Source organism: Salmo trutta, chromosome 1 (assembly GCF_901001165.1).
Source record: "Salmo trutta chromosome 1, fSalTru1.1, whole genome shotgun sequence".
In the NCBI taxonomy this organism is placed as follows: Eukaryota; Metazoa; Chordata; class Actinopteri; order Salmoniformes; family Salmonidae; genus Salmo; species Salmo trutta.
Genome location: NC_042957.1, coordinates 64,295,566 through 64,314,954, shown reverse-complemented (window position 1 = coordinate 64,314,954; position 19,389 = coordinate 64,295,566). Strand labels below are relative to the sequence as shown.

Below are 19,389 nucleotides of genomic sequence, written 5' to 3'. Positions count from 1 at the left end.
AACCACAAGAGGTTATCATTAGCCTCATCGCTAACGGCTACACAAAGTGTAGACATGCGCGCGCTCCGCACGAATGCGCACAGCAATTGGGCAGTCCTGTGCCGTTCCTGAAAGTTGCATGGAAAAACGAATCGCTGATGCATTTTGTTCAAGTCTTATGATTCACTTGGGCAAATGAATGCATTTTCTAACAAGTTGAAGGGATTTAATTGATTTCCTCCTTAGTTCAATACATTTTAGAATATTGTTGAATTTCGGTTTAATGTCTGGATTCCGTGATTCCGTGTGGGCGAGCCGTATTTTCTAGGGCCCTAGTGTATGAAGTTGTCATAAGTGTCAACATAGGATATGCCCTCTCCCCCCCCCCCCCCCCATCCCACAAGAGTCAAATATAGGGCGTGGAAATGTAAGCAAGGTTTGAGCTTTTTCAGAGTGTGTCACAAAGTGGACATTTCGCTGTCTCTTATGAGTGAGCGACACATTGACTTTATATAGTGTACCAAGAATTGTCCCTTCGCTTACGGCCATACCAGCCTGAATACGCCCGATCTCGTTCCGATCTCGGAAGCTAAGCAGGTCGGGCCTGTGTTAGTACTTGGATGGGAGACCGCCTGGGAATACCAGGTGCTGAAGCTTTTTGCTCCCGTAGAGGGTTCTCTTGTGTCATGCATGGAGCAACTGCCTTTTATTTATGGCCCTAATAATATTGTGTCTTTTTATTGGACTAAATGCAGTTTGTTAGCGCTTCCCTGCCTGATCAAAATCAAATCAAATATTGGACAGTGGCTTTCCCTCAAAATGTAGGCAGTACATCAGCCTTTCTTTTTAGTCCTAGGAGACTGTCAATGTGTGTAGTCCATTAGGGCCCAGTAAATCCCTTCAATGTTTTGCCACTGATTCCCCCAAAGTCCCCCTTTTCTCCGTTTACATTTCCCCGTTTGACCGATTTGTCCCTGTTTCTGCAGGTTTTCACCTCAAAAGTACACCTTTGTATAGAAATATAACACGTTTGGGATGTTCTATGTCCACGACATTGTTTAAAGCCTATCAGGAGACCACTTTTGAGGTCTGGGAAAAGGGAAGACATTTCGATTTGGGGTGTAGTTACCCTTTAAACTCCAAGTGTGCCGCCAGGAAAGGACCTTTGTTTGGTTAAGCGGTGTTTGCCCTGTAGCGGCTCATGTGATTGCGGAGTTGTGCAAAACAAATGGCCACTTGGATTGATGCAAATAATCATGATATAATTCTGCCAGGCTGGCATAGGCTACTTTGCAGTTTACATTTAATTGAGAAGGGTTTTGGGGGAAGCCTTTCTTCTCTTAGCCACAGAAGGTTATCATTAGCCCTCCCCCATCCCCGTCTAACGGGCTACACAAAAGTGTTAGCATAGCGCGCCGATCCGCACCACTGAAATGCGCACAGCAATTGGGCAGTCCTGTGCCGTCGTGAAAGTTTGCATGGGAAAAAACGAATCGCTGATGCATTTGTTCAAGTCTTTATGATTTCACTTGGGCAAATGAATGCATTTTTCTAAACAGTTGAAGGGATTTAATTGATTTCCTCCTTAGTTCAATACATTTAGAATATTGTTGACATTTCGGTTTAATGTCTGGATTCCGTGATTCCGTGTGGGCGAGCCGTATTTTCTAGGGCCCTAGTGTATGAAGTTGTCATAAGTGTCAACATAGGATATGCCCTCTCCCCCCCCCCCCCCCCCCCACAAGAGTCAAATATAGGGCGTGGAAATGTAAGCAAGGTTTGAGCTTTTTCAGAGTGTGTCACAAAGTGGACATTTCGCTGTCTCTTATGAGTGAGCGACACATTGACTTTATATAGTGTACCAAGAATTGTCCCTTCGCTTACGGCCATACCAGCCTGAATACGCCCGATCTCGTCCGATCTCGGAAGCTAAGCAGGTCGGGCCTGGTTAGTACTTGGATGGGAGACCGCCTGGGAATACCAGGTGCTGTAAGCTTTTTGCTCCAGTAGAGGGTTCTCTTGTGTCATGCATGGAGCAACTGCCTTTTATTTATGGCCCTAATAATATTGTGTCTTTTTATTGGACTAAATGCAGTTTGTTAGCGCTTCCCTCCCTGCCCTGATCAAATCAAATCAAATATTGGACAGTGCGTTTCCCTCAAAATGTAGGCAGTACATTCAGCATTTCTTTTTAGTCTAGGAGACTGTCAATGTGTGTAGTCCATTAGGGCCCAGTAAAATCCCTTCAATGTTTTGCCTGATTCCCCCAAAGTCCCCCTTTTCTCCGTTTACATTTCCCCGTTGACCGTTTGTCCCTGTTTCTGCAGGTTTTCAACCTCAAAGTACACCTTTGTAATAGAAATATAACACGTTTGGATGTTCTATGTCCACGACATTGTTTAAAGCCTATCAGGAGACCACTTTTGAGGTCTGGGAAAAATGGAAGACATTTCGATTTTGGGGTGTAGTTACCCTTTAAACCCAAGTGTGCGCCAGAAAGAGACCTTTGTTTGGTTAAGCGGTGTTGCTGTAGCGCTCATGTGATTGCGGAGTTTGCAAAACAAATGGCCACTGGATTGATGCAAATAATCATGATATAATTCTGCCAGGCTGGCATAGGCTACTTTGCAGTTTACATTTAATTGAGAAGGTTTTGGGGGGAAGCCTTTCCTTCTCTACCACAAGAAAGGTTATCATTAGCCTCATCGCTAACGGCTACACAAAGTGTAGACATGCGCGCGCTCCGCACGAATGCGCACAGCAATTGGGCAGTCCTGTGCCGTTCGTGAAAGTTGCATGGAAAAAAACGAATCGCTGATGCATTTTGGTTCAAGTCTTATGATTCACTTGGGCAAATGAATGCATTTTCTAAACAAGTTGAAGGGATTTAATTGATTTCCTCCTTAGTTCAATACATTTTAGAATATTGTTTGAATTTCGGTTTAATGTCTGGATTCCGTGATTCCGTGTGGGCGAGCCGTATTTTCTAGGGCCCTAGTGTATGAAGTTGTCATAAGTGTCAACATAGGATATGCCCTCTCCCCCCCCCCCCCCCCATCCCACAAGAGTCAAATATAGGGCGTGGAAATGTAAGCAAGGTTTGAGCTTTTTCAGAGTGGTGTCACAAAGTGGACATTTCGCTGTCTCTTATGAGTGAGCGACCATTGACTTTATATAGTGTACCAAGAATTGTCCCTTCGCTTACGGCCATACCAGCCTGAATACGCCCGATCTCGTCCGATCTCGGAAGCTAAGCAGGGTCGGGCCTGGTTAGTACTTGGATGGGAGACCGCCTGGGAATACCAGGTGCTGTAAGCTTTTTGCTCCAGTAGAGGGTTCTCTTGTGTCATGCATGGAGCAACTGCCTTTTATTTATGGCCCTAATAATATTGTGTCTTTTTATTGGACTAAATGCAGTTTGTTAGCGCTTCCCTGCCCTGATCAAATCAAATCAAATATTGGACAGTGCGTTTCCCTCAAAATGTAGGCAGTACATTCAGCATTTCTTTTTAGTCTAGGAGACTGTCAATGTGTGTAGTCCATTAGGGCCCAGTAAAATCCCTTCAATGTTTTGCCTGATTCCCCCAAAGTCCCCCTTTTCTCCGTTTACATTTCCCCGTTGACCGTTTGTCCCTGTTTCTGCAGTTTTCAACTCCAAAAGTACACCTTTGTAATAGAAATATAACACGTTTGGATGTTCTATGTCCACGACATTGTTTTAAAGCCTATCAGGAGACCACTTTTGAGGTTGGGAAAAATGGAAGACATTCGATTTGGGGTTGTAGTTACCCTTTAAACCCAAGTGTGCGCCAGAGAAAGAGACCTTTGTTTTGGTTAAGCGGTGTGTTGCTGTAGCGCTCATGTGATTGCGGAGTTTGCAAAAACAAATGGCCACTGGATTGATGCAAATAATCATGATATAATTCTGCCAGGCTGGCATAGGCTACTTTGCAGTTTACATTTAATTGAGAAGGTTTTGGGGGAAGCCTTTCCTTCTCTACCACACAGAAGGTTATCATTAGCCTCATCGCTAACGGCTACACAAAGTGTAGACATTGCGCGCTCTCCGCACGAATGCGCACAGCAATTGGGCAGTCCGTGTGCCGTTCGTGAAAGTTGCATGGAAAAACGAATCGCTGATGCATTTTGTTCAAGTTCTTTATGATTCACGTGGGCAAATGAATGCATTTTCTAACAAGTTGAAGGATTATATTTGATTTCCTCTAGTTCAATACATTTAGAATATTGGTTGAATTTCGGTTTAATGTCTGGATTCCGTTATGGCGAGCCGTATTTTCTAGGGCCCTAGTGTATGAAGTTGTCATAAGTGTCAACATAGGATATGCCCTCTCCCCCCCCCCCACAAGAGTCAAATATAGGGCGTGACAATGTAAGCAAGGTTTGAGCTTTTTCAGAGTGTGTCACAAAGTGGACATTTCGCTGTCTCTTATGAGTGAGCGGCGGCACATTGAATTATATAGTGTACCAAGAATTGTCCCTTCGCTTACGGCCATACTAGCCTGAATACGCCCGATCTCGTCCGATCTCGGAAGCTAAGCAGGGTCGGGCCTGGTTAGTACTTGGATGGGAGACCGCCTGGGAATACCAGGTGCTGTAAGCTTTTGCTCCAGTTAGAGGGTTCTCTTGTGTCATGCATGGAGCAAACTGCCTTTATTTATGGCCCTAATAATATTGTGTCTTTTTATTGGACTAAATGCAGTTTGTGAGCGCTTCCCTGCCCTGATCAAATCAAATCAAATATTGGACAGTGCGTTTCCCTCAAAATGTAGGCAGTACATTCAGCATTTCTTTTTAGTCTAGGAGACTGTCAATGTGTGTAGTCCATTAGGGCCCAGTAAAATCCCTTCAATGTTTTGCCTGATTCCCCCAAAGTCCCCCCTTTCTCTTCCTCCGTTTACATTTCCCCGTTGACCGTATGTCCCTGTTCTGCAGGTTTTCAACCTCAAAAGTAACACCTTTGTAATAGAAATATAACACGTTTGGATGTTCTATGTCCACGACATTGTTTAAAAGCCTATCAGGAGACCACTTTTGAGGTCTGGGAAAAATGGAAAGACATTTCGATTTTGGGGTGTAGTTACCCTTTAAACCCAAGTGTGCGCCAGAAAGAGACCTTTGTTTGGTTAGCGGTGTTGGCTGTAGCGCTCATGTGATTGCGGAGTTTGCAAAACAAATGGCCACGGATTGATGCAAATAATCATGATATAATTCTGCCAGGCTGGCATAGGCCTATTTGCAGTTTACATTTAATTGAGAAGGTTTTGGGGGAAGCCTTCCTTCTCTACCACAGAAGGTTATCATTAGCCCTCATCGCTAACGGCTACCACCAAATTGTAGACATGCGCGCTCTCCGCACGAATGCGCACAGCAATTGGGCGTCCTGTGCCGTTCGTGAAAGTTTGCATGGAAAAACGCATCGCCTGATGCATTTGTTCAAGTCTTATGATTCACGTGGGCAAATGAATGCATTTTCTAACAAGTTGAAGGATTTAATTGATTCCTCCTTAGTTCAATACATTTTAGAATATTGTTGAATTTCGGTTTAATGTCTGGATTCCGTTATGGCGAGCCGTATTTTCTAGGGCACCTAGTGTATGAAGTTGTCATAAGTGTCAACATAGGATATGCACCTCTCCCCCCCCCCCCCACAAGAGTCAAATATATGGGCGTGGAAATGTAAGCAAGGTTTTGAGCTTTTTCAGAGTGTGTCACAAAGTGGACATTTCGCTGTCTCTTATGAATGAGCGACACATTGACTTTATATAGTGATACCAAGAATTGTCCCTATCGCTTACGGCCATACCAGCCTGAATTACGCCCGATCTCGTCCGATCTCGAAGAAGCTAAGCAGGTCGGGCCTGGTAGTACTTGGATGGGAGACCGCCTGGGAATACCAGGTGCTGTAAGCTTTTATGCTCCAGTAGAGGGTTCTCTTTGTGTCATGCATGGAGCAACTGCCTTTATTTATGGCCCTAAATATATTGTGTCTTTTTATTGGACTAAATGCAGTTTGTTAGCGCCTTCCCTGCCCTGATCAAATCAAATCAAATATTGGACAGTGCGTTTCCCTCAAAATGTAGGCAGTACATTCAGCATTTCTTTTTAGTCTAGGAGACTGTCAATGTGTGTAGTCCATTAGGGCCCAGTAAAATCCCTTCAATGTTTTGCCTGATTCCCCCAAAGTCCCCCTTTTTCTCCGTTTACATTTCCCCGTTGACCGTTTGTCCTGTTTCTGCAGGTTTTCAACCTCAAAAGTACACCTTTGTAATAGAAATATAACACGTTTGGATGTTCTATGTCCACGACATTGTTTAAAGCCTATCAGGAGACCACTTTTGAGGTCTGGGAAAAATGGAAGACATTTCGATTTTGGGGTGTAGTTACCCTTTAAAACCCAAGTGTGCGCCAGAAAGAGACCTTTGTTTGGTTAAGCGGTGTTGCTGTAGCGCTCAATGTGATTGCGGAGTTTGCAAAACAAATGGCCACTGGATTGATGCAAATAATCATGATATAATTCTGCCAGGCTGGCATAGGCTACTTTGCAGTTTACATTTAATTGAGAAGGTTTTGGGGGAAGCCTTTCCTTCTCTACCACAAGAAGGTTATCATTAGCCTCATCGCTAACGGCTACACAAAGTGTAGACATGCGCGCGCATCCGCACGAATGCGCACAGCAATTGGGCAGATCCTGTGCCGTTCGTGAAAGTTGCATGGAAAAACGAATCGCTGATGCATTTTGTTCAAGTCTTATGATTCACTTGGGCAAATGAATGCATTTTCTAACAAGTTGAAGGGATTTAATTGATTTCCTCCTTAGTTCAATACATTTTAGAATATTGTTGAATTTCGGTTTAATGTCTGGATTCCGATGATTCCGTGTGGGCGAGCCGTATTTTCTAGGGCCCTAGTGTATGAAGTTGTCATAAGTGGTCAACATAGGATATGCCCTCTCCCCCCCCCCCCCACCCATCCCACAAGAGTCAAATATAGGGCGTGGAAATGTAAGCAAGGTTTGAGCTTTTTCAGAGTGTGTCACAAAGTGGACATTTCGCTGTCTCTTATGAGTGAGCGGCACATTGACTTTATATAGTGTACCAAGAATTGTCCCTTTTCTTACGGCCATACCAGCCTGAATACGCCCGATCTCGTCCGATCTCGGAAGCTAAGCAGGGTCGGGCCTGGTTAGTACTTGGATGGGAGACCGCCTGGGAATACCAGGTGCTGTAAGCTTTTTGCTCCAGTAGAGGGTTTCTCTTGTGTCATGCATGGAGCAACTGCCTTTATTTATGGCCCTAATAATATTGTGTCTTTTTATTGGACTAAAATGCAGTTTGTTAGCGCTTCCCTGCCCTGATCAAATCAAATCAAATATTGGACAGTGCGTTTCCCTCAAAATGTAGGCAGTACATTCAGCATTTCTTTTTAGTCTAGGAGACTGTCAATGTGTGTAGTCCATTAGGGCCCAGTAAAATCCCTTCAATGTTTTGCCTGATTCCCCCAAAGTCCCCCTTTTCTTCTCCGTTACATTTCCCCGTTGACCGTTTGTCCCTGTTTCTGCAGGTTTTCAACCTCAAAAGTACACCTTTGTAATAGAAATATAACACGTTTGGATGTTCTATGTCCACGACATTGTTTAAAGCCTATCAGGAGACCACTTTTGAGGTCTGGGAAAAATGGAAGACATTCGATTTTGGGGTGTAGTTACCCTTTAAACCCAAGTGTGCGCCAGAAAGAGACCTTTGTTTGGTTAAGCGGTGTTGCTGTAGCGCTCATGTGATTGCGGAGTTTGCAAAACAAATGGCCACTGGATTGATGCAAATAATCATGATATAATTCTGCCAGGCTGGCATAGGCTACTTTGCAGTTTACATTTAATTGAGAAGGTTTTGGGGGAAGCCTTTCCTTCTCTACCACAAGAAGGTTATCATTAGCCTCATCGCTAACGGCTACACAAAGTGTAGACATGCGCGCTCTCCGCACGAATGCGCACAGCAATTGGGCAGTCCTGTGCCGTTCGTGAAAGTTGCATGGAAAAACGAATCGCTGATGCATTTTGTTCAAGTCTTATGATTCACGTGGGCAAATGAATGCATTTTCTAACAAGTTGAAGGGATTTAATTGATTTCCTCCTTAGTTCATACATTTTAGAATATTGTTGAATTTCGGTTTAATGTCTGGATTCCGTATATGGGCGAGCCGTATTTCTAGGGCCCTAGTGTATGAAGTTGTCATAAGTGTCAACATAGGATATGCCCTCTCCCCCCCCCCCCCATCCCACAAGAGTCAAATATAGGGCGTGGAAATGTAAGCAAGGTTTGAGCTTTTTCAGAGTGTGTCACAAAGTGGACATTCGCTGTCTCTTATGAGTGAGCGACACATTGACTTTATATAGTGTACCAAGAATTGTCCCTTCGCTTACGGCCATACCAGCCTGAATACGCCCGATCTCGTCCGATCTCGGAAGCTAAGCAGGGTCGGGCCTGGTTAGTACTTGGATGGGAGACCGCCTGGGAATACCAGGTGCTGTAAGCTTTTTGCTCCAGTAGAGGGTTCTCTTGTGTCATGCATGGAGCAACTGCCTTTTATTTATGGCCCTAATAATATTGTGTCTTTTTATTGGACTAAATGCAGTTTGTTAGCGCTTCCCTGCCCTGATCAAATCAAATCAAATATTGGACAGTGCGTTTCCCTCAAAATGTAGGCAGTACATTCAGCATTTCTTTTTAGTCTAGGAGACTGTCAATGTGTGTAGTCCATTAGGGCCCAGTAAAATCCCTTCAATGTTTTGCCTGATTCCCCCAAAGTCCCCCTTTTCTCCGTTTACATTTCCCCGTTGACCGTTTGTCCCTGTTTCTGCAGGTTTTCAACCTCAAAAGTACACCTTTGTAATAGAAATATAACACGTTTGGATGTTCTATGTCCACGACATTGTTTAAAGCCTATCAGGAGACCACTTTTGAGGTCTGGGAAAAATGGAAGACATTTCGATTTTGGGGTGTAGTTACCCTTTAAACCCAAGTGTGCGCCAGAAAGAGACCTTTGTTTGGTTAAGCGGTGTTGCTGTAGCGCTCATGTGATTGTGGAGTTTGCAAAACAAATGGCCACTGGATTGATGCAAATAATCATGATATAATTCTGCCAGGCTGGCATAGGCTACTTTGCAGTTTACATTTAATTGAGAAGGTTTTGGGGGAAGCCTTTCCTTCTCTACCACAAGAAGGTTATCATTAGCCTCATCGCTAACGGCTACACAAAGTGTAGACATGCGCGCGCTCCGCACGAATGCGCACAGCAATTGGGCAGTCCTGTGCCGTTCCTGAAAGTTGCATGGAAAAACGAATCGCTGATGCATTTTGTTCAAGTCTTATGATTCACTTGGGCAAATGAATGCATTTTCTAACAAGTTGAAGGGATTTAATTGATTTCCTCCTTAGTTCAATACATTTTAGAATATTGTTGAATTTCGGTTTAATGTCTGGATTCCGTTATGGGCGAGCCGTATTTTCTAGGGCCCTAGTGTATGAAGTTGTCAAAAGTGTCAAAATAGGATATGCCCTCTCCCCCCCCCCCCCCACAAGAGTCAAATATAGGGCGTGGAAATGTAAGCAAGGTTTGAGCTTTTTCAGAGTGTGTCACAAAGTGGACATTTCGCTGTCTCTTATGAGTGAGCGACACATTGACTTTATATAGTGTACCAAGAATTGTCCCTTCGCTTACGGCCATACCAGCCTGAATACGCCCGATCTCGTCCGATCTCGGAAGCTAAGCAGGGTCGGGCCTGGTTAGTACTTGGATGGGAGACCGCCTGGGAATACCAGGTGCTGTAAGCTTTTTGCTCCAGTAGAGGGTTCTCTTGTGTCATGCATGGAGCAACTGCCTTTTATTTATGGCCCTAATAATATTGTGTCTTTTTATTGGACTAAATGCAGTTTGTTAGCGCTTCCCTGCCCTGATCAAATCAAATCAAATATTGGACAGTGCGTTTCCCTCAAAATGTAGGCAGTACATTCAGCATTTCTTTTTAGTCTAGGAGACTGTCAATGTGTGTAGTCCATTAGGGCCCAGTAAAATCCCTTCAATGTTTTGCCTGATTCCCCCAAAGTCCCCCTTTTCTCCGTTTACATTTCCCCGTTGACCGTTTGTCCCTGTTTCTGCAGGTTTTCAACCTCAAAAGTACACCTTTGTAATAGAAATATAACACGTTTGGATGTTCTATGTCCACGACATTGTTTAAAGCCTATCAGGAGACCACTTTTGAGGTCTGGGAAAAATGGAAGACATTTCGATTTTGGGGTGTAGTTACCCTTTAAAACCCAAGTGTGCGCCAGAAAGAGACCTTTGTTTGGTTAAGCGGTGTTGCTGTAGCGCTCATGTGATTGCTGGAGTTTGCAAAACAAATGGCCACTGGATTGATGCAAATAATCATGATATAATTCTGCCAGGCTGGCATAGGCTACTTTGCAGTTTACATTTAATTGAGAAGGTTTTGGGGGAAGCCTTTCCTTCTCTACCACAAGAAGGTTATCATTAGCCTCATCGCTAACGGCTACACAAAGTGTAGACATGCGCGCGCTCCGCACGAATGCGCACAGCAATTGGGCAGTCCTGTGCCGTTCCTGAAAGTTGCATGGAAAAACGAATCGCTGATGCATTTTGTTCAAGTCTTATGATTCACTTGGGCAAATGAATGCATTTTCTAACAAATTGAAGGGATTTAATTGATTTCCTCCTTAGTTCAATACATTTTAGAATATTGTTGAATTTCGGTTTAATGTCTGGATTCCGTTATGGCGAGCCGTATTTTCTAGGGCCCTAGTGTATGAAGTTGTCATAAGTGTCAACATAGGATATGCCCTCTCCCCCCCCCCCCCACAAGAGTCAAATATAGGGCGTGGAAATGTAAGCAAGGTTTGAGCTTTTTCAGAGTGTGTCACAAAGTGGACATTTCGCTGTCTCTTATGAGTGAGCGACACATTGACTTTATATAGTGTACCAAGAATTGTCCCTTCGCTTACGGCCATACCAGCCTGAATACGCCCGATCTCGTCCGATCTCGGAAGCTAAGCAGGGTCGGGCCTGGTTAGTACTTGGATGGGAGACCGCCTGGGAATACCAGGTGCTGTAAGCTTTTTGCTCCAGTAGAGGGTTCTCTTGTGTCATGCATGGAGCAACTGCCTTTTATTTATGGCCCTAATAATATTGTGTCTTTTTATTGGACTAAATGCAGTTTGTTAGCGCTTCCCTGCCCTGATCAAATCAAATATTGGACAGTGCGTTTCCCTCAAAATGTAGGCAGTACATTCAGCATTTCTTTTTAGTCTAGGAGACTGTCAATGTGTGTAGTCCATTAGGGCCCAGTAAAATCCCTTCAATGTTTTGCCTGATTCCCCCAAAGTCCCCCTTTTCTCCGTTTACATTTCCCCGTTGACCGTTTGTCCCTGTTTCTGCAGGTTTTCAACCTCAAAAGTACACCTTTGTAATAGAAATATAACACGTTTGGATGTTCTATGTCCACGACATTGTTTAAAGCCTATCAGGAGACCACTTTTGAGGTCTGGGAAAAATGGAAGACATTTCGATTTTGGGGTGTAGTTACCCTTTAAACCCAAGTGTGCGCCAGAAAGAGACCTTTGTTTGGTTAAGCGGTGTTGCTGTAGCGCTCATGTGATTGCGGAGTTTGCAAAACAAATGGCCACTGGATTGATGCAAATAATCATGATATAATTCTGCCAGGCTGGCATAGGCTACTTTGCAGTTTACATTTAATTGAGAAGGTTTTGGGGGAAGCCTTTCCTTCTCTACCACAAGAAGGTTATCATTAGCCTCATCGCTAACGGCTACACAAAGTGTAGACATGCGCGCGCTCCGCACGAATGCGCACAGCAATTGGGCAGTCCTGTGCCGTTCGTGAAAGTTGCATGGAAAAACGAATCGCTGATGCATTTTGTTCAAGTCTTATGATTCACTTGGGCAAATGAATGCATTTTCTAACAAGTTGAAGGGATTTAATTGATTTCCTCCTTAGTTCAATACATTTTAGAATATTGTTGAATTTCGGTTTAATGTCTGGATTCCGTGATCGTGGGCGAGCCGTATTTTCTAGGGCCCTAGTGTATGAAGTTGTCATAAGTGTCAACATAGGATATGCCCTCTCCCCCCCCCCCCCCATCCCACAAGAGTCAAATATAGGGCGTGGAAATGTAAGCAAGGTTTGAGCTTTTTCAGAGTGTGTCACAAAGTGGACATTTCGCTGTCTCTTATGAGTGAGCGACACATTGACTTTATATAGTGTACCAAGAATTGTCCCTTCGCTTACGGCCATACCAGCCTGAATACGCCCGATCTCGTCCGATCTCGGAAGCTAAGCAGGGTCGGGCCTGGTTAGTACTTGGATGGGAGACCGCCTGGGAATACCAGGTGCTGTAAGCTTTTTGCTCCAGTAGAGGGTTCTCTTGTGTCATGCATGGAGCAACTGCCTTTTATTTATGGCCCTAATAATATTGTGTCTTTTTATTGGACTAAATGCAGTTTGTTAGCGCTTCCCTGCCCTGATCAAATCAAATCAAATATTGGACAGTGCGTTTCCCTCAAAATGTAGGCAGTACATTCAGCATTTCTTTTTAGTCTAGGAGACTGTCAATGTGTGTAGTCCATTAGGGCCCAGTAAAATCCCTTCAATGTTTTGCCTGATTCCCCCAAAGTCCCCCTTTTCTCCGTTTACATTTCCCCGTTGACCGTTTGTCCCTGTTTCTGCAGGTTTTCAACCTCAAAAGTACACCTTTGTAATAGAAATATAACACGTTTGGATGTTCTATGTCCACGACATTGTTTAAAGCCTATCAGGAGACCACTTTTGAGGTCTGGGAAAAATGGAAGACATTTCGATTTTGGGGTGTAGTTACCCTTTAAACCCAAGTGTGCGCCAGAAAGAGACCTTTGTTTGGTTAAGCGGTGTTGCTGTAGCGCTCATGTGATTGTGGAGTTTGCAAAACAAATGGCCACTGGATTGATGCAAATAATCATGATATAATTCTGCCAGGCTGGCATAGGCTACTTTGCAGTTTACATTTAATTGAGAAGGTTTTGGGGGAAGCCTTTCCTTCTCTACCACAAGAAGGTTATCATTAGCCTCATCGCTAACGGCTACACAAAGTGTAGACATGCGCGCGCTCCGCACGAATGCGCACAGCAATTGGGCAGTCCTGTGCCGTTCCTGAAAGTTGCATGGAAAAACGAATCGCTGATGCATTTTGTTCAAGTCTTATGATTCACTTGGGCAAATGAATGCATTTTCTAACAAGTTGAAGGGATTTAATTGATTTCCTCCTTAGTTCAATACATTTTAGAATATTGTTGAATTTCGGTTTAATGTCTGGATTCCGTTATGGCGAGCCGTATTTTCTAGGGCCCTAGTGTATGAAGTTGTCATAAGTGTCAACATAGGATATGCCCTCTCCCCCCCCCCCCCCCCACAAGAGTCAAATATAGGGCGTGGAAATGTAAGCAAGGTTTGAGCTTTTTCAGAGTGTGTCACAAAGTGGACATTTCGCTGTCTCTTATGAGTGAGCGACACATTGACTTTATATAGTGTACCAAGAATTGTCCCTTCGCTTACGGCCATACCAGCCTGAATACGCCCGATCTCGTCCGATCTCGGAAGCTAAGCAGGGTCGGGCCTGGTTAGTACTTGGATGGGAGACCGCCTGGGAATACCAGGTGCTGTAAGCTTTTTGCTCCAGTAGAGGGTTCTCTTGTGTCATGCATGGAGCAACTGCCTTTTATTTATGGCCCTAATAATATTGTGTCTTTTTATTGGACTAAATGCAGTTTGTTAGCGCTTCCCTGCCCTGATCAAATCAAATCAAATATTGGACAGTGCGTTTCCCTCAAAATGTAGGCAGTACATTCAGCATTTCTTTTTAGTCTAGGAGACTGTCAATGTGTGTAGTCCATTAGGGCCCAGTAAAATCCCTTCAATGTTTTGCCTGATTCCCCCAAAGTCCCCCTTTTCTCCGTTTACATTTCCCCGTTGACCGTTTGTCCCTGTTTCTGCAGGTTTTCAACCTCAAAAGTACACCTTTGTAATAGAAATATAACACGTTTGGATGTTCTATGTCCACGACATTGTTTAAAGCCTATCAGGAGACCACTTTTGAGGTCTGGGAAAAATGGAAGACATTTCGATTTTGGGGTGTAGTTACCCTTTAAACCCAAGTGTGCGCCAGAAAGAGACCTTTGTTTGGTTAAGCGGTGTTGCTGTAGCGCTCATGTGATTGCGGAGTTTGCAAAACAAATGGCCACTGGATTGATGCAAATAATCATGATATAATTCTGCCAGGCTGGCATAGGCTACTTTGCAGTTACATTTAATTGAGAAGGTTTTGGGGGAAGCCTTTCCTTCTCTACCACAAGAAGGTTATCATTAGCCTCATCGCTAACGGCTACACAAAGTGTAGACATGCGCGCGCTCCGCACGAATGCGCACAGCAATTGGGCAGTCCTGTGCCGTTCGTGAAAGTTGCATGGAAAAACGAATCGCTGATGCATTTTGTTCAAGTCTTATGATTCACTTGGGCAAATGAATGCATTTTCTAACAAGTTGAAGGGATTTAATTGATTTCCTCCTTAGTTCAATACATTTTAGAATATTGTTGAATTTCGGTTTAATGTCTGGATTCCGTGATTCCGTGTGGGCGAGCCGTATTTTCTAGGGCCCTAGTGTATGAAGTTGTCATAAGTGTCAACATAGGATATGCCCTCTCCCCCCCCCCCCCCCCCATCCCACAAGAGTCAAATATAGGGCGTGGAAATGTAAGCAAGGTTTGAGCTTTTTCAGAGTGTGTCACAAAGTGGACATTTCGCTGTCTCTTATGAGTGAGCGACACATTGACTTTATATAGTGTACCAAGAATTGTACCTTCGCTTACGGCCATACCAGCCTGAATACGCCCGATCTCGTCCGATCTCGGAAGCTAAGCAGGGTCGGGCCTGGTTAGTACTTGGATGGGAGACCGCCTGGGAATACCAGGTGCTGTAAGCTTTTTGCTCCAGTAGAGGGTTCTCTTGTGTCATGCATGGAGCAACTGCCTTTTATTTATGGCCCTAATAATATTGTGTCTTTTTATTGGACTAAATGCAGTTTGTTAGCGCTTCCCTGCCCTGTCAAATCAAATCAAATATTGGACAGTGCGTTTCCCTCAAAATGTAGGCAGTACATTCAGCATTTCTTTTTAGTCTAGGAGACTGTCAATGTGTGTAGTCCATTAGGGCCCAGTAAAATCCCTTCAATGTTTTGCCTGATTCCCCCAAAGTCCCCCTTTTCTCCGTTTACATTTCCCCGTTGACCGTTTGTCCCTGTTTCTGCAGGTTTTCAACCTCAAAAGTACACCTTTGTAATAGAAATATAACACGTTTGGATGTTCTATGTCCACGACATTGTTTAAAGCCTATCAGGAGACCACTTTTGAGGTCTGGGAAAAATGGAAGACATTTCGATTTTGGGGTGTAGTTACCCTTTAAACCCAAGTGTGCGCCAGAAAGAGACCTTTGTTTGGTTAAGCGGTGTTGCTGTAGCGCTCATGTGATTGCGGAGTTTGCAAAACAAATGGCCACTGGATTGATGCAAATAATCATGATATAATTCTGCCAGGCTGGCATAGGCTACTTTGCAGTTTACATTTAATTGAGAAGGTTTTGGGGGAAGCCTTTCCTTCTCTACCACAAGAAGGTTATCATTAGCCTCATCGCTAACGGCTACACAAAGTGTAGACATGCGCGCGCTCCGCACGAATGCGCACAGCAATTGGGCAGTCCTGTGCCGTTCCTGAAAGTTGCATGGAAAAACGAATCGCTGATGCATTTTGTTCAAGTCTTATGATTCACTTGGGCAAATGAATGCATTTTCTAACAAGTTGAAGGGATTTAATTGATTTCCTCCTTAGTTCAATACATTTTAGAATATTGTTGAATTTCGGTTTAATGTCTGGATTCCGTTATGGCGAGCCGTATTTTCTAGGGCCCTAGTGTATGAAGTTGTCATAAGTGTCAACATAGGATATGCCCTCCCCCCCCCCCCCCCCCACAAGAGTCAAATATAGGGCGTGGAAATGTAAGCAAGGTTTGAGCTTTTTCAGAGTGTGTCACAAAGTGGACATTTCGCTGTCTCTTATGAGTGAGCGACACATTGACTTTATATAGTGTACCAAGAATTGTCCCTTCGCTTACGGCCATACCAGCCTGAATACGCCCGATCTCGTCCGATCTCGGAAGCTAAGCAGGGTCGGGCCTGGTTAGTACTTGGATGGGAGACCGCCTGGGAATACCAGGTGCTGTAAGCTTTTTGCTCCAGTAGAGGGTTCTCTTGTGTCATGCATGGAGCAACTGCCTTTTATTTATGGCCCTAATAATATTGTGTCTTTTTATTGGACTAAATGCAGTTTGTTAGCGCTTCCCTGCCCTGATCAAATCAAATCAAATATTGGACAGTGCGTTTCCCTCAAAATGTAGGCAGTACATTCAGCATTTCTTTTTAGTCTAGGAGACTGTCAATGTGTGTAGTCCATTAGGGCCCAGTAAAATCCCTTCAATGTTTTGCCTGATTCCCCCAAAGTCCCCCTTTTCTCCGTTTACATTTCCCCGTTGACCGTTTGTCCCTGTTTCTGCAGGTTTTCAACCTCAAAAGTACACCTTTGTAATAGAAATATAACACGTTTGGATGTTCTATGTCCACGACATTGTTTAAAGCCTATCAGGAGACCACTTTTGAGGTCTGGGAAAAATGGAAGACATTTCGATTTTGGGGTGTAGTTACCCTTTAAACCCAAGTGTGCGCCAGAAAGAGACCTTTGTTTGGTTAAGCGGTGTTGCTGTAGCGCTCATGTGATTGTGGAGTTTGCAAAACAAATGGCCACTGGATTGATGCAAATAATCATGATATAATTCTGCCAGGCTGGCATAGGCTACTTTGCAGTTTACATTTAATTGAGAAGGTTTTGGGGGAAGCCTTTCCTTCTCTACCACAAGAAGGTTATCATTAGCCTCATCGCTAACGGCTACACAAAGTGTAGACATGCGCGCGCTCCGCACGAATGCGCACAGCAATTGGGCAGTCCTGTGCCGTTCCTGAAAGTTGCATGGAAAAACGAATCGCTGATGCATTTTGTTCAAGTCTTATGATTCACTTGGGCAAATGAATGCATTTTCTAACAAATTGAAGGGATTTAATTGATTTCCTCCTTAGTTCAATACATTTTGGAATATTGTTGAATTTCGGTTTAATGTCTGGATTCCGTTATGGCGAGCCGTATTTTCTAGGGCCCTAGTGTATGAAGTTGTCATAAGTGTCAACATAGGATATGCCCTCTCCCCCCCCCCCCCCACAAGAGTCAAATATAGGGCGTGGAAATGTAAGCAAGGTTTGAGCTTTTTCAGAGTGTGTCACAAAGTGGACATTTCGCTGTCTCTTATGAGTGAGCGACACATTGACTTTATATAGTGTACCAAGAATTGTCCCTTCGCTTACGGCCATACCAGCCTGAATACGCCCGATCTCGTCCGATCTCGGAAGCTAAGCAGGGTCGGGCCTGGTTAGTACTTGGATGGGAGACCGCCTGGGAATACCAGGTGCTGTAAGCTTTTTGCTCCAGTAGAGGGTTCTCTTGTGTCATGCATGGAGCAACTGCCTTTTATTTATGGCCCTAATAATATTGTGTCTTTTTATTGGACTAAATGCAGTTTGTTAGCGCTTCCCTGCCCTGATCAAATCAAATCAAATATTGGACAGTGCGTTTCCCTCAAAATGTAGGCAGTACATTCAGCATTTCTTTTTAGTCTAGGAGACTGTCAATGTGTGTAGTCCATTAGGGCCCAGTAAAATCCCTTCAATGTTTTGCCTGATTCCCCCAAAGTCCCCCTTTTCTCCGTTTACATTTCCCCGTTGACCGTTTGTCCCTGTTTCTGCAGGTTTTCAACCTCAAAAGTACACCTTTGTAATAGAAATATAACACGTTTGGATGTTCTATGTCCACGACATTGTTTAAAGCCTATCAGGAGACCACTTTTGAGGTCTGGGAAAAATGGAAGACATTTCGATTTTGGGGTGTAGTTACCCTTTAAACCCAAGTGTGCGCCAGAAAGAGACCTTTGTTTGGTTAAGCGGTGTTGCTGTAGCGCTCATGTGATTGTGGAGTTTGCAAAACAAATGGCCACTGGATTGATGCAAATAATCATGATATAATTCTGCCAGGCTGGCATAGGCTACTTTGCAGTTTACATTTAATTGAGAAGGTTTTGGGGGAAGCCTTTCCTTCTCTACCACAAGAAGGTTATCATTAGCCTCATCGCTAACGGCTACACAAAGTGTAGACATGCGCGCGCTCCGCACGAATGCGCACAGCAATTGGGCAGTCCTGTGCCGTTCCTGAAAGTTGCATGGAAAAACGAATCGCTGATGCATTTTGTTCAAGTCTTATGATTCACTTGGGCAAATGAATGCATTTTCTAACAAATTGAAGGGATTTAATTGATTTCCTCCTTAGTTCAATACATTTTGGAATATTGTTGAATTTCGGTTTAATGTCTGGATTCCGTTATGGCGAGCCGTATTTTCTAGGGCCCTAGTGTATGAAGTTGTCATAAGTGTCAACATAGGATATGCCCTCTCCCCCCCCCCCCCCCCCCCCCACAAGAGTCAAATATAGGGCGTGGAAATGTAAGCAAGGTTTGAGCTTTTTCAGAGTGTGTCACAAAGTGGACATTTCGCTGTCTCTTATGAGTGAGCGACACATTGACTTTATATAGTGTACCAAGAATTGTCCCTTCGCTTACGGCCATACCAGCCTGAATACGCCCGATCTCGTCCGATCTCGGAAGCTAAGCAGGGTCGGGCCTGGTTAGTACTTGGATGGGAGACCGCCTGGGAATACCAGGTGCTGTAAGCTTTTTGCTCCAGTAGAGGGTTCTCTTGTGTCATGCATGGAGCAACTGCCTTTTATTTATGGCCCTAATAATATTGTGTCTTTTTATTGGACTAAATGCAGTTTGTTAGCGCTTCCCTGCCCTGATCAAATCAAATCAAATATTGGACAGTGCGTTTCCCTCAAAATGTAGGCAGTACATTCAGCATTTCTTTTTAGTCTAGGAGACTGTCAATGTGTGTAGTCCATTAGGGCCCAGTAAAATCCCTTCAATGTTTTGCCTGATTCCCCCAAAGTCCCCCTGATTCCCCCAAAGTCCCCCTTTTCTCCGTTTACATTTCCCCGTTGACCGTTTGTCCCTGTTTCTGCAGGTTTTCAACCTCAAAAGTACACCTTTGTAATAGAAATATAACACGTTTGGATGTTCTATGTCCACGACATTGTTTAAAGCCTATCAGGAGACCACTTTTGAGGT

At 44.1% G+C, this 19,389-nt stretch overlaps 13 non-coding genes and 2 pseudogenes across 13 annotated transcripts; all 15 read left to right on the top strand.

The window, feature by feature from the left end:
* Positions 1 to 516: 516 nt before the first annotated feature.
* On the top strand, positions 517 to 635 carry LOC115147733 (uncharacterized; annotated as a pseudogene).
* Positions 636 to 1,857: 1,222 nt separating this feature from the next.
* LOC115147682 (5S ribosomal RNA) lies at positions 1,858 to 1,975 on the top strand. Its single transcript, XR_003866454.1, has one exon. It is a non-coding gene; the product is annotated as a 5S ribosomal RNA (ribosomal RNA).
* A 1,203-nt stretch (positions 1,976 to 3,178) lies between these two features.
* On the top strand, positions 3,179 to 3,297 carry LOC115147642 (5S ribosomal RNA). Its single transcript, XR_003866436.1, has one exon. It is a non-coding gene; the product is annotated as a 5S ribosomal RNA (ribosomal RNA).
* Positions 3,298 to 4,481: 1,184 nt separating this feature from the next.
* Positions 4,482 to 4,600, top strand: LOC115147673 (5S ribosomal RNA). The gene has a single exon (XR_003866450.1). It is a non-coding gene; the product is annotated as a 5S ribosomal RNA (ribosomal RNA).
* A 1,189-nt stretch (positions 4,601 to 5,789) lies between these two features.
* LOC115147723 (uncharacterized) lies at positions 5,790 to 5,909 on the top strand (annotated as a pseudogene).
* A 1,202-nt stretch (positions 5,910 to 7,111) lies between these two features.
* Positions 7,112 to 7,230, top strand: LOC115147667 (5S ribosomal RNA). The gene has a single exon (XR_003866448.1). It is a non-coding gene; the product is annotated as a 5S ribosomal RNA (ribosomal RNA).
* Positions 7,231 to 8,413: 1,183 nt separating this feature from the next.
* On the top strand, positions 8,414 to 8,532 carry LOC115147637 (5S ribosomal RNA). Its single transcript, XR_003866433.1, has one exon. It is a non-coding gene; the product is annotated as a 5S ribosomal RNA (ribosomal RNA).
* A 1,179-nt stretch (positions 8,533 to 9,711) lies between these two features.
* On the top strand, positions 9,712 to 9,830 carry LOC115147632 (5S ribosomal RNA). Its single transcript, XR_003866430.1, has one exon. It is a non-coding gene; the product is annotated as a 5S ribosomal RNA (ribosomal RNA).
* Positions 9,831 to 11,009: 1,179 nt separating this feature from the next.
* LOC115147595 (5S ribosomal RNA) lies at positions 11,010 to 11,128 on the top strand. The gene has a single exon (XR_003866414.1). It is a non-coding gene; the product is annotated as a 5S ribosomal RNA (ribosomal RNA).
* Positions 11,129 to 12,310: 1,182 nt separating this feature from the next.
* On the top strand, positions 12,311 to 12,429 carry LOC115147551 (5S ribosomal RNA). The gene has a single exon (XR_003866397.1). It is a non-coding gene; the product is annotated as a 5S ribosomal RNA (ribosomal RNA).
* A 1,180-nt stretch (positions 12,430 to 13,609) lies between these two features.
* LOC115147485 (5S ribosomal RNA) lies at positions 13,610 to 13,728 on the top strand. The gene has a single exon (XR_003866356.1). It is a non-coding gene; the product is annotated as a 5S ribosomal RNA (ribosomal RNA).
* A 1,193-nt stretch (positions 13,729 to 14,921) lies between these two features.
* On the top strand, positions 14,922 to 15,040 carry LOC115147420 (5S ribosomal RNA). The gene has a single exon (XR_003866334.1). It is a non-coding gene; the product is annotated as a 5S ribosomal RNA (ribosomal RNA).
* Positions 15,041 to 16,218: 1,178 nt separating this feature from the next.
* On the top strand, positions 16,219 to 16,337 carry LOC115147774 (5S ribosomal RNA). The gene has a single exon (XR_003866501.1). It is a non-coding gene; the product is annotated as a 5S ribosomal RNA (ribosomal RNA).
* A 1,178-nt stretch (positions 16,338 to 17,515) lies between these two features.
* LOC115147738 (5S ribosomal RNA) lies at positions 17,516 to 17,634 on the top strand. The gene has a single exon (XR_003866475.1). It is a non-coding gene; the product is annotated as a 5S ribosomal RNA (ribosomal RNA).
* Positions 17,635 to 18,819: 1,185 nt separating this feature from the next.
* LOC115147728 (5S ribosomal RNA) lies at positions 18,820 to 18,938 on the top strand. The gene has a single exon (XR_003866471.1). It is a non-coding gene; the product is annotated as a 5S ribosomal RNA (ribosomal RNA).
* The last annotated feature ends 451 nt before the right edge of the window (positions 18,939 to 19,389 follow it).